Below are 16,611 nucleotides of genomic sequence, written 5' to 3'. Positions count from 1 at the left end.
TGGGATAAGATAATGTGCAGTTAATTTAACGTTAGTTTAAAATAGAGTATTTCTTATATAGCCAAAATGCATGCATTTATTGAAGATACATCAAGGGAGCAAGATAAAACATAAGTGTTTGAAATTGAAAGATAATATGTTTGCACCTAATATGCTATAGAATTTATCTCGGAATGATTTATCCATGTAAATATATGGCTCCTCTGATACTATCATGATCCATAAGATTCAGGGTGATCTGGATGAAGCCTGGTTCACAAAGCTGAGAAACATTGTAACTCATGTCAAAATTCCCTGAGATCTGAAAAAATTATTTTGGAGATGAGATGATGGAGTGGCCTGTTTGGTTGTGCTGGGTTTTTTTCTCCTTTCTGATATTCTATTCAGATTTGCCAGGTATCATAAATTCTAAAAAGCACTGCATATTTATATATCATTTTACTGTCTGTGAAGTGTGAAAAATGCAGAAATACCCAAGTACTCGATTTAAAATGAAACAGAAAAAAGATAGAAAAACAATATAAGTAACAGATTAAATTCTATAAATTCAATACAGCAACTAGCACAGGATTGGGCACAGAGAAGGTATTCTATATTATTCTTATTAGATGAAAATAATTGCCACTATTTTTGTAAAGGCACATATTGTTATACTGTAACAGTGCAAATGTATTATTTGGCTTTAAACAATCACCAAGAATTGGGGAAATTTCATTATTTAGAGATCTCCAATATCGAGGAAGCACATATACAAAAACTGAGAAAATAATATTATCCAGAAAAAAGCAACTTACCAAAGCTAGAAAGGAATATGAAATCTCCCATGACTTTTAAACTTCAAAACATATGCTTAGTCAACATACGGCATGCTATTTTATACTTCGAAACCTTATTCTTGATTGACTAGATTTAGGCCAAAAGCCAAAAGAATCAGTGAGTCAGTCCTTATCAGATCTTCCTGATTATAGCTACCATTAGCCAAGGTTTGTTTTTCATATGACAGTTTCAACAGTGGAGCAAAGCATATCTCTTCTGTGTTTCTCACCCTGACAATAGCTGTAATACTTCTTATAATAGGAAACACATGAAACGTTAGTGGCACGAGTACCTTGGCTGATTAGAACACAGATGATAATACAGCTTGGTCTGCAGGCTTATTACTTTCATGGTGGAAGCCCAGCTGAGCTGTTAGCACTTCAGCAGAAAAAATGAACAAGTCAGTTACAGAGATAGATACTAATAATAAGCTAAGATTCTTACAGCAATCTCACAGCTCTTCAATGAATGATTTATATATAATGACTACACTTAACTGACCGCTTTTCTAACTAAATTGGAAACATACATGTATAAGTACACAAACACATGCACACACACAAACACACACACACATACACACATCTTACAGCTTTTTAACATTTGGGGGGTTAATATTTAAGAACATAATGACTTAGGCTATCCAACCTGAACAAGAGTAGCTGATATCTTTGGTGCTGTATAACTCTGTTATTACAATGTCAGAAAATGTCCCCAACATTTTTTCATACATCCTAAATTTCAGTCAATTACAGACATATCTACTTATTAAATGTTTTTAAATCTGCAAATATTTTAGGATCTTGATAATCTTTCATATGTAAGAATGAATTTACCTCAAATAGCCTGTTTCCTCCAAGACCGACTCCATTTGTTCATAAACAATGTGCATTTGTTCAATGGTATTTTGTTGTTCTTAATATAAAGCTCAAATCAGTTAATGCTAAAGGAAATTAGTTATGAATATTCATTGGAGGGACTGATGCTGAAGCTGAAACTCCAATACTTTGGCCACCTAATGTGAAGAACTGACTCATTGGAAAATACCCTGATGCTTGGAAAGATTGAAGACAGGAGGAGAAGGGGACAACAGAGGATGAGATGGTTGGATGGCACCACTGACTCAATGGACATGAGTTTGAGTAAGCTCCAGGAGTTGATGATGGACAGGTAGGCCTAGCGTGCTACAGTCCATGGGGTTACAGAGTCGGACATGATTGAGCAAATGAACTGAGCTGAACTGATCATTTACTAAATTACTTGTAAAACTTTTCCTGAAAAAGGTCTGTATAGTCCAAACTATGGTTTTTTCAGGAGTCATGTATGATGTGAGAGCTGGACCATAAAGAAGGCTGAATGACAAAGAATTGATGGTTTTGAACTATGGTATTGGAGAAAACTCTTGAGACTCCCTTGGACTGCAAGGAGATCTAACCAGTCAATCCCAAAACAAATCAATCCTGAATATTCATTGGAAGGACTGATACTGAAACTCCAATACTTTGGCCACCTGATGGGAAGAACTGACTCATTAGAAAAGACCCTGATGCTGGGAAAGATTGAAGATGGGAGGAGAACAGGATGACAGAGGATGAGATGGTTGGATGGCATCACGACTCAAAGGCTATGATTTTGAGTAAACTCTGGGAATTGGTGATGGACAGGGAAGCCTGGTATGTATGACTGAGCGACTGAACTGAATATTAAGCTCAGAATAGGAGTGGCTCAGATGGTAAAGAATCTGCCTGTAATGTGGGAGAACCAGGTTTGATCCATGGATCAGGAAGATCCCCTGGAGAAGGGAATGGCAACCCACTCCAAAATTTTTGCCTGGAAAATCACATGGATAGAGGAGCTTGGCAGGCTATAGTCCATGAGGTCACAGAGTCAGACATGATAGAGCAACTGACACTTTCATTTTCATTATAAAGTTCAGAAGAGGTGCACTGAATAAATGTGGAGTATTGATTAAGAAAAGGGAAACGTAGATTGCCAACATTACTCTGTGGGTAGAGAGGTGAGTGAGAGAGATTAGTTAGGTCACAGGAAATGCTCTGAAGTTATTAAAATGAAATGTAAAATAACAACACTCTATGGGCATGTTCTGTTTGAACAAAGCAGCAGCAGACAGCTTCTTCATATCTGCATGACAGATGAGTTGGTTTGGTTCTCTTTGTGACAGGAGGATGGCAGTAAAAACAATGAGATGGTACTAGGTCAAGAGATGGACAGATAAGTTTTATGCCAGCATGGTTCATGCCAGTTGACAACACTCATGTGAAATGAGCAGTCACCAAGATGACATTTTCAAATAACAAGAACAATAAGTGGAGGAGGTGGAGGGAGCTGTGGTTTTGGTAGACTTAGATATGTTTCAATCATAATAAGATCATAATAAAACTATGACAAGTTGTCAAGGCTTTATAATGCATTTTACAGGCCACTTTAAATCATTTTTGAAGGATAAAATATGAATGCAAGTATATTAATTTAAAAGTGTTATTAAGAATATAGTAAATATTTTATAAATGTTCCCAAGAAATGATAAATGACTGTATTCGTATGGCAAGCAAAGACCTTTGAGAGACAGTAGTCCACCTACAACATCTATAAACCTATATATTTTCATTCCAATGTAAAAGAACAACTCTGGCTTATTCTTTTCTTAATTTTTATATTTTAGTCATCTAGACTCCTTAACAGAATCAACTCTAATTAAATTTTTCCATATTCAAAATGAGATCTAACTCAGTTTACTTAGATTAAAACATTTAAAAATAAATTTTCTTTCCGTTCACATCAGTAGAGATACTTTGGGTCTCATATATAGTCCTACTTATTATTTTCTCATTTTACATTGTGTAAAAATCATGTGACTATAACTAAAATTCACATGAAAAATGAAGGAGGCCCCGTTAGCATCCAAAATTGATTTTCAACAATAACAACCAGAAAATTCTGGGACAGAAAATAAAATGCACAGAAATATAAATGATACTTTAATTAACTCTTCTTCCAGAATGAAGAGTTCTCACCTAATTTTCAGTCTCATATTTATATTTTCTCTATTCATCTCTATTTGCAAATTTTTTGTAGCCCAACCTTTTCTACACCTGATTCATCTTCTTTTATCCTTCAATAAACAATCATACGTGCAAGGATTGTTCCTCTAACATTTGGCATTAAACTTAAAATTTCTTCACCATATTTTACTGTGACCACCCATGTAAGAATTTTCTAGAAGATTATGGCCCAAAGTGCCATAAATGCCATATATTTTAGTCTAGATGACTAAAATATAAAGGAGATCCACCTACAGTTAGCAGTAGGAAGTAGTGCTACAGGGAGCATTCTGCTCATTAATAAACTGCCTGGCTTCCTAGTGTCTGCATAGTTCCCTGTTTCATCTCTTAGCTGCAGCAAATTCTCATTTTCCAATTCATTCCTAAGAGCATTTCTTTAAGTCTATCGACATTTAATTTCATTTTTTACCATGAAGTGCTGTATTATGCTGTATCATATCCATACTCTATGCTCTCTATGGGGTATTCCAGATGACTCAGTGGTAAGGAGTCTACTGGCAAGCAAGAGACGAGGGTTCAGTCCCAGGTTTGGGAAGATCCCTGGAGAAGGAAATGGCAACCCACTCCACTATCCTTGCCTGGAAAATTCCATGAACCAAAGAACCTGGTGGGCTAGAGTCCACAGGATTGCAAAGAATCAGACAAGACTTAATAACTAAAAAACAACAACAATGCTAATGCCCTCTCTGCTTGGATGCAGCATCTCCACATGCAGTAGGGTACTGACCCTTTTGTAAGACAATAGAAACTGTTTCTTTCCTTCCTCCTTTACCCTTTCCTTTCTGTTTGAAACCAACAGAAAGATATATACTTTATATATAGATAAAGATATATACTTTATATAAAGTAGGATATAATGCCTACATGAGCTACTGTGGAAACAGTGGCTGACTTTATTTTTCTGGGCTCCAAAATCACTGCAGATGGTGACTGCAGCCATGAAATTAAAAGACGCTTACTCCTTGGAAGGAAAGTAATGATCAACTTAGCATATTAAAAAGCAGAGACATTTCTTTGCCAACAAAGGTCCATCTAGTCAAGGGCTATGGTTTCTCCAGTGGTCATGTATGGATGTGAGAGCTAGACTGTAAAGAAAGCTGAGTGCCGAAGAATTGATGCTTTTGAACTGTGGTATTGGAGAAAACTCTTGAGAGTCCCTTGGACTGCAAGAGATCCAACCAGTCCATTCTGAAGGAGATCAGCCCTAGATGTTCATTGGAAGGACTGATGCTAAAGCTGAAACTCCAATACTTTGGCCACCTGATGCAAAGAGCTGACTCACTGGAAAAGACCCTGATGCTGGGAAGATTGAGGGCAGGAGGAGAAGGGGATGACAGAGGATGAGATGGCTGGATGGCATCACCGACTCAATGGACATGGGTTTGGGTGGACTCCGGGAGTTTGGGATGGAGAGGGAGGCCTGGCGTGCTGTGGTTCATGGGATTGCAAAGAGTTGGACATGACTGAGCAGCTTAACTGAATTGAACTCAACTGAGCTATTGGGAGCTTGATGTATGTTACTATGTTATTATCTTACAAGTGAGAAAACAGAAGAAAGACTGGTTAGACTGAATATCAAAATTTAACAGATGACAATTCAGTGTAAGTACTTCGCTTTGCCAGTCAATCACTCATTAAGTCTCTGTTCCCTGTCAATTAGGACTGTGCTAAATAAAATGGAAGTTCTCAATTCTTGATTCAAAGTAAAAGGGAGAAATAAGTAAATAACAACTCACTAAAATAGATTCAAAGTAAAAGGGAGAAATATTAACAACTCACTAAAATAGTTGAAGACATACATTTTTGCACTGTAAGATGGACTCAATAAAGGACAGAAATGGTATAGACCTAACAGAAGCAGAAGATATTAAGAAGAGGTGGCAAGAATACACAGAAGAACTGTACAAAAAAGAGCTTCACGACCCAGATAATCATGATGGTGTGCTCACTGACCTAGAGCCAGACATCCTGGAATGCAAAGTCAAGTGGGCCTTAGAAAGGATCACTATGAACAAAGCTAGTGGAGGTGATGGAATTCCAGTGGAGCTATTACAAATCCTGAAAGATGATGCTCTGAAAGGCTGCACTCAATATGCCGGCAAATTTGGAAAACTCAGCAGTGGCCACAGGACTGGAAAAGGTCAGTTTTATTGCAATCCCAAAGAAAGGCAATGCCAAAGAATGCTCAAACTACTGCATAATTGCATTCATCTCACATGCTAGTAAAGTAAGGCTCAAAATTCTCCAAGCCAGGCTTCAGCAATATGTGAACCGTGAACTTCTAGATGTTCAAGTTGGTTTTAGAAAAGGCAGAGGAACCAGAGACCAAATTGCCAACATCCTCTGGATCATCGAAAAAGCAAGAGAGTTCCAGAAAAACATCTATTTCTGCTTTATTGACTATGCCAAAGCCTTTGACTGTGTGGATCACAATAACTGTGGAAAATTCTGAAAGAGATGGGAATACCAGACCACCTGACCTGCCTCTTGAGAAACCTATATGCAGGTCAGGAAGCAACAGTTAGAACTGGACATGGAACAACAGACTGGTTCCAAATAGGGAAAGGAGTACGTCAAGGCTGTATATTGTCACCCTGCTTATTTAACTTATATGCAGAGTACATCATGAGAAACGCTGGGCTGGAAGAAGCACAAGCTGGAATCAAGATTGCCAGGAGATATATCAATAACCTCAGATATGCAGATGACACCACCCTTATGGCAGAAAGTGAAGAGGAATTAAAAAGCCTTTTGATGAAAGTGAAAGAGAAGAGTGAAAAAGTTGTCTTAAAGCCCAACATTCAGAAAACTAAGATCATGGCATCTGGTCCCATCACTTCATGGGAAATAGATGGGGAAACAGTAGAAACAGTGTCAGACTTTATTTTTCTGGGCTCCAAAATCACTGTAGATGGTGACTTCAGCCATGAAATTAAAAGATGCTTACTCCTTGGAAGGAAAGTTATGAGCAACCTAGATAGCATATTGAAAAGCAGAGACATTACTTTGCCAACAAAGGTCCATCTAGTCAAGGCTATGGTTTTTTCTTTGGTCATCTACGGATGCGAGAGTTGGACTGTGAAGAAAGCTGAGTGCTGAAGAATTAATGCTTTTGAACTGTGGTGTTGGAGAAGACTCTTGAGAGTTCCTTGGACTGCAAGGAGTTCCAACCAGTCTATCCTAAAGGAGATCAGTCCTGGGTGTTCATTGGAAGGACTGATGTTGAGGTTGAAACTCCAACACTTTGGCCACCTCATGAGAAGAGTTGACTCATTGGAAAAGACTCTGATACTGGGAGGGATTGGGGGCAGGAGGAGTAGGTGATGACAGAGGATGAGATGGCTGGATGGCATCACCGACTAGATGCACATGAGTTTGGGTGAACTCCGGGAATTGGTGATGGACAGGGAAGCCTGGAGTGCTCGATTCATGGGGTCGCAAAGAGCCGGACAAGACTGAGCGACTGAACTGACTGACTGACCACTTCTAAAGTAGATGAATGCATACATTGTTTTGCACTGTAATCTATCTCAGAAAAAAAGATCTTTCATTTGCAGTTTAAGAATCTAAAAGTTTCATTGTCAACAAATTCCTTATGTGCCAGGGTACTAGGCCTGGCAAGTAACCCACGATCACTTGAAAACAGATTTAATGCCTTAAGACTTCTGGAAGAATATGTAATATATGCATTTTACTTATAAATTTAATTTTCATGCAAGCACAAAAAACATTCTTTCATATAAACTATAGCCAGGCCAAAGTATACTCCACAACACTTAATAAATATCATTTATGCTTTTCTTTCCCCCCCAAATCCTCAGCAAGGAGCAATTTGATGTTTAATACTATTTTTTCCTGAAAATATATAACTTGTCTAATAAGATCAATTATTTATATCTTTGACATTTGGACTTTATGAGAGTCCTGAAAAAAGTTAATCATTTTAATTAGTAATGGTGCTTTTATACAACAAATTTCCTTAGAATAAACTACTCTGAAATCTCATAGTTATTTATAATAAATCCTTGGCTTAAAAAACCTTTATATTGCTAAAATGCTGCTTTTAGTGTCTCTCAATTTATGAGCAACATTTTAAAACACTGTCATTCTCATTGTTGAATCTCATAAATAAACTACAATTGGAGGTAAAAGCTAAACATATATTATAGCATCACTGCAATGTCTAATAAATGACAGTTTTGGAAAGTGATAATGTTGCTTATATAGTCATAGATGATTCATTACTTTCTTAAATTTTCTCAACCATCTAATTTTGCTAATCTAGTGCCTGAGTCTCACACTATTGAGACAATAAGCAGCATGATCCCATTATACAGTATAGCAAACATTTAAACAATTGATATATTCTTTACTGTTAGATTTATTTATTGGTTACATTAAAATAAAATAGCTAACAAATACATACACACTTGGAAAAATATATTATTACATACATAGTAAAATACTTTTATGTTTATCTGTTCAATGTACTTTTTATTTCCTTAAAAGAATTATTCTTAAAATTGGTAAGGAGATGATCTGAATTTTGGCTTTTGCCAGTCACTATTTTAATAATACCAATGCTTTATTATATGAAATTATTGGTCTACTTTTATTGATTAAATTAGATAAATATTAAAATTACAGGAGTAAATACAAAGAAAAATATAGGAGTAGGAGAATAATAAAGTGTTATTATGGGATTATATGAAATCATGTGTGTGGAACTTGGAAACTTGCAAAACACTAAGGAATTTAAAGAACCTCTAATTAAAATTATAAATATTTATAATTTTGACTTAAAGTGTTTGGACAAAAATACATAAAGATTTTTCTCCTCATGACTTACACAAAACTCCTTAAAACTAAGAAAGGCTTGTCAAAAGGAGAATCTTATACATAAAATATATTGCATTTTCTAAAGTTATTCTTTAAATCCCAAAGTAATGAATTGCAAATTTACTCATTCAAGGATGTATTTCTTCTGTGATATATAATAGCCTGATAACACTATTAAGGCAACCTGATTAGTCATAAACAGATTGTGTATTCTTTGATATTTTTTTTTTGATATGTGGCTTTATTTACATAACACTCATATATCCCTGAAATATATTCTGGAAATACAAGAAGATTATAGACCCAGTTAACCATATGAGACACCTAAGAAAGGAACCTCTAGAGCAGTCCTGGCAGGATATGACGAATTTCCTTCCTCCTTCACTTACTTTCCCGCATTCCCAGTTTACCTGCTTGTCTTGTCACACAACAAACTAACTAAAAGATGAACATATTTAAAAAACTGTAACCCCCTACTTCACTTACTCTTTCCTTGCACATGTACTTTGCTCTGCCTAGTTTTATCTTCCCTGTCTTTACTTTCTCATAGAACAACCGTCTACTCATCACAGTTCAGCATACATTCTCAGTCTCTGAGTCAAAACCACACTTAATTCTTGAGTTCAAGCATGACTAAACATCTCCAAATGATTTGATTCCTCATTCCTATTGAAGTGTACACTATTTGGATATTTTCCTGTAACCTAATGTGATCCAGCAGAGTTTTCAGTAAAGCACATTAATGGATAAACTGAAAGTTACCTTTCCATTGATTTTCATGATAAGATTAGAAATTTAGCTCCCTGGAAGAAAAGGTGTTATGGATATATACTAAAAGATACTTACTATGTAAAACCTATTTAATTCACATATTTAAAGACATACAATGTAAAATGTCTTATTGAAAAGCAGTTCAGAAATAACAAAAATGTCATTGATAGTATGGTGCTTATCAGAAAAAAAAAATTTTTTTAATAGGTGATTCAAAACACCTTTGGAAAACCACCAGTCTTCCAATCTCACTTTTTAATTCTGAATTATAAATTCAGAAATCATTAAACCTTTAGCATTATGGCCAAGTTTTCCATTCGCCTCACAAAAGTGGCACAACTTCTAAATTAAATCTACATTTCTTTGTTTTAAAAATATTTTCCTGCATTTTCTTCATTACTTAAACACATTGGCTTAACATGGTATCATACTCAAGAAAGATCACAAAGAATTAAAATCCTGAGCAATAGGCACTATGGTATCTAAGGATATCCCCCACACCCCACCTTGCCAATTAGCTAATATCCTATTACAAGCAGTTAATGTGCCTGTGTTAACAATTCTCTTTATAATAGGATATTCTATTTATTTAATTGATGCCTGTTGTCCTGATTAGAGTGGACAGGCAAGCTTAAATAATGATGGCTGAGTCTGGTTAAGGCTTATGATTGGAATTTGTCATAAATCTACAGCTTTATTTGCTGTAAACTCTAGGGCTGTTGCACAGTGCGGTGTCCCCAGCCACAAATGATGGTGAATGGTTCCTATTAGGCAGCTCCTGGCTTTAAGTTGGAGTTATCTTTGACTGGTTTCACTTCTGGCAAAAACTATTAGTTGAATACAAAGAATGTTTGTAGTGTCAAGCTTTGCAAAAGGATGCCAACTTCCGTGCCTCTCCAAGAGCACAGCAGGCTACATTACCAAGTGTTTTTCTGTTTCTTATGAATAAAATTGTTTGCTTTCCTATTTCATCCTGCTGATTCCAGATAAACAGTGCATCCGAGGACGTAAAAGAAAGTGTCACCTTCAACTCACCCAGATCTCTACTTTTAAGCAGGATATTTCAATAAATTTGGTAACCCCCAACTGGGATTCAAAAAATCTGGATCACAGTTATCTCACTAACTTAACGACCTTGAAAAATTACTTTTTTTTTCATTAACTAGATTTCAAAATGAGGAATTCTCAGATAAAATAATTTTTTCCATAGAAAATAATTTATGATTCTATGTGAATGCTTTATATTCCACACCTTAAGAAGTTGAAGACCATCAAACATTAAATTACTTTTGCAAGTTATTACAACTCCATTATAGTAAGTTTCACTATAATAAACAGCATTCAAAATGAGGACAGACTTATGTCTCCAGAAGCAAAGGAAGTGATGCTTCCAAAATGAAAATTAGTAACTTTGTCTTCAAAAGCGTAGCTTTAACAAGATAAAAGAGTGTCACTAGAACACTGTAGCACTGGTTAAAAATTAGATGACTTATATTAAAAATTCTTAATCCAATGAAATCTTTGAGAATTATGTTACCAGATTCTAGCACAGAATTATCCTTATTACATCTCATGATTATCATAGAATCATACAGCATGAGTGTTGGAATCTGTGTTGTCTAATTTGTAATCTTATGAATGAAATCCTTTAATAATGATTTTGGGAAATTATCATGGAACCTTAGCTCTAATACATTCAATGATAGAGGTTTCAGAATACTGACTATTCTATGGAACAGAGTTTGTTGAACATTTCTTAAGATAATACATTTCTCCTTAGAAGGAAGCAATTTTCTACCGTTTATACCTACTAGCATTTGTTCTTGCCTTCAGGAATCACCAAGAATAAGTTATCCTTTGTCTCTTTTCTGCATTAAAGTGCTTCAGATATCTTTTAAATGACTGTCCTCTCCTCAACCTGTCTTCCTCAGCACATCAAACATTTCCTTGGATTCACATATTTTTAAAAGCACAAAAACTATCTGTATATACATGCAAAAAGGAAAAAGTATAAAAACTTAAATGATAACAATCATCAAACTTTTTTTTTAAATTAGAAGCCTTCTTAGAAATTAAGAAGCTTGTAACATGAATTTTAATTGATCACATGTTCATAGTAACCATGCCACAGAGTCAATGCAAATTCTCAGAATCCTTCTCAAGAGAAAGCTCCAGAAAGAAAAACAGGTCAACATATGCTAACACTAAAGATTACATCCCTCAACTACTGTGGTTTTCATATTTTACAGAGGAGGAAACCGTGCTTCCCGGGAAGTTAAATATTATTGACTGGCAAACCAATACCAAAATCCTAATTTCTAACATTCCTAGTCTTCCATATTCTATAAAAATTTGGAAGATACTTTAAAGATCAGTTAGCTAAATTCCTTATTTTGGTGAAATAAGTAAGGTCTTAAAAGGTTAAATGATTAACATGTATTTCCCATGTTCCACTACTCTCTTTCTAAAATATTAAAAGAAATTTTAAAATATTAAATTACATATATACACGTAGCATACATCTTCAATAACAGTGACAGACAGAGCAACCTTAAAAGAAAAGTTGTTTTAAGAATTTTGCCTAAGACTCATGTATAACCAAATACCAAAAGGGTATTATTTCAGGAATTGAATCTAAGAAAAGCAGAACTTTTCTGAGAACTTCCTTTGGTCATACAAAGCAATGCTGAGTATGATAGAGTAAGAATTTTTGTAGGCACTAGAGCTTTTGAAAATATAAAGTCAAGCACTACAATTACCATATGGAAGACATTCATTAAGAATATATAGGTTTATAATATATGAAGCACATTGAAAATAGAAATCTTGGGCAGGGTCAGGGAAAAGTCATGTAGCATAAAAAGTATTATCTGCCAGCAAATTAATTAAATCTCCCAGTTCTAGGAAAGGCCATATATTCTGTGTAGACACTCATAGAAAGGCAGATGTGCAGTGCTTCTGAGATAGTGCTGTAATCTGCTCATAAATAGGACTCACCAAAGGACACTGACAGCAATTTGGCATTAAAAAAGAGTTCACATGCATGGAGAATTAGTTTACATTAGCTTTTACTGAGCAAACTCCATATCTGACAGGGCAACCTTTACACATCTTTCAAACTTCTTTTGCTCTAGTTTGACGTCCATGTGTGAGCACATATTTAGTCATTAAAGTCAATAATTTGCATTGAGAAAATAGTTTTTGCTGTCTTCTGCTTTTCTGTTTGTCTTTTATTGCCACTGATATTATCTATTTAAAGCTATGTATTTTTTAGTGTCAAAAATGTTAGAATGATGAATGAGCATCTTAAGGGAAAACTCATCTCAGGCACCAACTCAAACCAAAATATTTAATCAATTAAGAAATAAAAAGTAGAGACTTCTGCATGTGTGCTAAGTTGCTTCAGTCATGTCTGACTCTTTGAGACCTCAGGGACTGCAGTCTGCCAGGTTCCTCTGTCCATGGGATTTTCCAGACAAGAATGCTGCCATGCCCTCTCCAGGGGATTGTCACAGCTCAGGGATTGAACACACATGTCTTAAATCTCCTGAATTGGCAGGTGGGTTCTTTAACACTGAGACACTTAAATTCTTTTACTTTTATCAAATATTATTTTTTATTTCATTTTTTCTAAATTTTTTCATTGATTTTTATGCATGCTTGTATTAATTTTATCTATATATTATACTATATACTAGCCAAATCATACATTTATTCTATATAATTCAGATAAAAGGTATTAATATATGCAGCTTTAAACTGTAACTCCTTTTGTTTCCTGAAATTATTTAAACAGATTTTTTGGGTTCTTCATACTGTACAAGTATAGACATGTAAACTGAAGGAGCCAATCCTGAATTCCATCTTTTTTTTGACAAAGTATTTTGCACTAAATGAAAATAACCAGAATGCTAAAACGATTTGCAACCAACTAACAGAACAATTTGAAAGACTGGGGCTATAAACTAGAAAAAAGAGAAATAGAGACATTATATAGCTAGCCATTATGATGGAGTATCTACCTGAATTTCAGTTGCTGGAAGTACTTTTGGAGTACATTTGGAGAAGGAATAGTACTTAAATTTTGTGTTGTCCCAAAGGAAAAATTCAGGATAAATGGATTCAAGTTCTGGGAAGGCAAATTTTGGCTCAATATAAGAAAAAGCTGAAAAGTTAAGTTAAAGATGTCCCCAAATCAGTGAGCCACCCCTAGATTTTTTGTCACCAGAATCATTCAAGTAGAGATTAGTGATTTGGCCACCTCATGCAAAGAGTTGACTCATTGGAAAAGACTCTGATGCTGGGAGGGATTGGGGGCAGGAGGAGAAGGGGACGACACAGGATGAGATGGCTGGATGGCATCACTGATTCGATGGACGGGAGTCTGGGTGAACTCCGGGAGCTGGTGATGGACAGGGAGGCCTGGCGTGCTGCGATTCATGGGGTCGCAAAGAGTCGGACACGACTGAGCAGCTGAACTGAACTGATGATGGGTTTGAGGGATGCATGAATAATCTAAAACCAGATTGGCTGATGATAATCTCTTTACCAACTCTGAAAATTCCATGATTCATTCAGCAAACATTCATTCCATGCTCCAGGCACTCCATATAAAAATAGAAATAAACTGATCCTTATATTCACAGAGCTAATGAATTGGTTAATTCTAAGATCTTATTGGTTGAAAGTCTAGGAAAGAGGGTATTTTGACTTGTACCCTAATTTTCCATTAATCTCTGCCTCAATTGTGCCCTCTAGGCACAACCTTTTTAGTTCTAAGTACATAGCTCCAAGTTAATGCTTAAGCCCTTAACTTGCTATCAAAAGCACTGTTCTCACAGAAAAAATCCTAGAAAAATACAGTGTACACAAAGCAATGTATCTTAATTCCCCTTTCTCTTTTCAGCATTTTACCTCAAAGGCTTTTCTAAGAATAAAGGAAACATGAACTCATAAATAAAGTCCTTTTTCTCTACTTGCACTGATTTTTTCCCCTACAAGTTTTCTTTCATATTTTTTTAAAGTCCTCTCAGTGTCTGTGGTTTTCAGTGATCTGTTTCCTTCAATTTTTTATTGCTTTTCAATGTATTCACTTTCCCCATATCTTTTTGTTTCTATATTCTCAAAGATTTTTTCTTTTCTTTTTCAGTTTACCTTCTTTTTCTCATCTAATTTTACTCCCCCATTTCTTTCTTTTCTTGTATATAACCTGTTAAGACTCTAGCTGTATGGTGCATATTTCTTTTATTCATCTATAAAATAACAACAACAAAAAAGTTTCTCTGACAACCTTTCCTCAAAACTTCAAAATATTTTGGTTGAATTGTTTTCTTTCCATGTGAGATATAAGTATATCTATGCCTCTTTTCTTACTACTAGATTTGATAAATTTTATAAAATTTAAATGATCTTTTTTTCTATGTTTTCAATTATACTTACTTGGTTTTTAACTGCAGGTCCTAAATTTAGGGAGAAAAATAAATGACTTATTTTTTATAATAAAATATATTAAGTCATCTCTGCAGCTAATAACAGTCAAGAGCTACAAATGAAAGGAAATAAAAAGGGTAGAGGTAAGTGTGGATGAGAAGGGTCCCTACAAGAGTGAAAAGCAGAATGACTGTGTTCTAAAAATTCATTCATCTGTTCAACATTTAGTGAGTAGCAAACACTGTGGACATAGAAGAGTTCATAAAGGATAAGATGGAATCATAGAAACTTAAGAGTTGAACATGAACGAGAATCCCAGCTTCACTGGGGAGCAAACAGGAGACTCTGCAAAAGACACAGTGCACTTTAGTCAATTCTGAGTAATCCTGACCACTTTAGGTTTCTCCAAGCTTCACTGTTTATCATTTAAATATGAATATTAACAATTTTGAACTGTGTTCCTTTGTGTGGAATGAATTAAGAAAATAGGGATTATTAAGCTTACTTACACTGTGCTGGACACACAGAAAACCCTCTGCACATTTCCTGTTACTGCTTTTGGTATGAATTTTCCAAGCAGACCTGGGGAAATGGCTCTCCAGATGGAAGGACCCAACAATGCAAACGTCTGTGGGCAAGGAAGATTATAGCCATCGGGAAAGTTGGGGTAGGCCACAACAGTGTACATCCAGGGTAAGTGCATAAAGTAAGGACTAGAAATGCAGGTAGAAATGAGATCACGAAGGAAGGCCAACCAATAATTTCAGAGCTTTTAGGGATAAGAGACTCTGCATTTGTGAATGAAGATTTATGGTCCAGTCTTTAACGGTCAATGGTCACATCAGTGAAAATTCCTGTAAAGAATCTGCTTCATTTATATACACAAACAAGTCTTTGGTATTATTCTAAGGAATACCATAGTGTTGCCACACACAGGCACACCTATAGACACACTCACTGCTTTTCTTTAAAGACATTTACTAAAAGTCTTCCCAGCCCAAAGGCAGTAATCTAGTTCCTTGCCTCAGAGATCCTAATAGAGTCACAAAGGCGTCTTGCAAAGCCCAACACGCCCTCAAAACAAGCCCCTGCAGGAGCAAGGAGGACCAGTTCTCCTGGTGAAAAAGGAAATCAAGAAGGTGGGCGTTTCCCATAATGACTTACAGCTTGTGTTTTTATAGGTTAGGACTCTGCTGGAGTTCGAGCCCTGAGGGCTTAGCTCCTTTCAAAATTATCAACCTGAAAGAGGTAGACTTGAGCTGCAGGGAGGACCAAGGCCCTCCCCCACCTTCCTCAAACGCCACCAGCTGAGCTGACAAGCTTTGCAAAAAAGCCATTAGCCTACACTCAGCTCCCACATCTGGATGACCTTGATTTGTGGAGTATTTAGGTTTAATTGAAATGGCTCATACTTAATTTTCTATAACCAGAGGAATAAGCATTATAATTAAAGTACATACAGTTTTGTGTGATGCTTTTGAAAGTTCAAATGCTCAAATAATTGAATTTTGAGTTAAAGCTCACAAAATATTCTCATTTTAAAATTTGCAAAGATATGTCATATAAAAAGTCTTTGTAAAACATTGAAAGTGGCATATATATATATATATATATATATATATATATACAAGGTCCGTCTTTTTTTTTTTTTTTCTATACAATCAGTTGAGGA

General features: G+C 35.5%; 1 protein-coding gene across 7 annotated transcripts in view; it reads right to left on the bottom strand.

The window, feature by feature from the left end:
* PCDH7 (protocadherin 7) overlaps positions 1 to 16,611 on the bottom strand; it is a 475,601-nt gene that overhangs the window by 202,231 nt on the left and 256,759 nt on the right. The window lies entirely within an intron of this gene.

Source organism: Bos indicus x Bos taurus, chromosome 6, assembly GCF_003369695.1.
Source record: "Bos indicus x Bos taurus breed Angus x Brahman F1 hybrid chromosome 6, Bos_hybrid_MaternalHap_v2.0, whole genome shotgun sequence".
Taxonomy (NCBI): domain Eukaryota; kingdom Metazoa; phylum Chordata; class Mammalia; order Artiodactyla; family Bovidae; genus Bos; species Bos indicus x Bos taurus.
The sequence above is the reverse complement of the archived record's forward strand: the minus strand, read 5'-3'. Positions and strand labels throughout refer to the sequence as shown.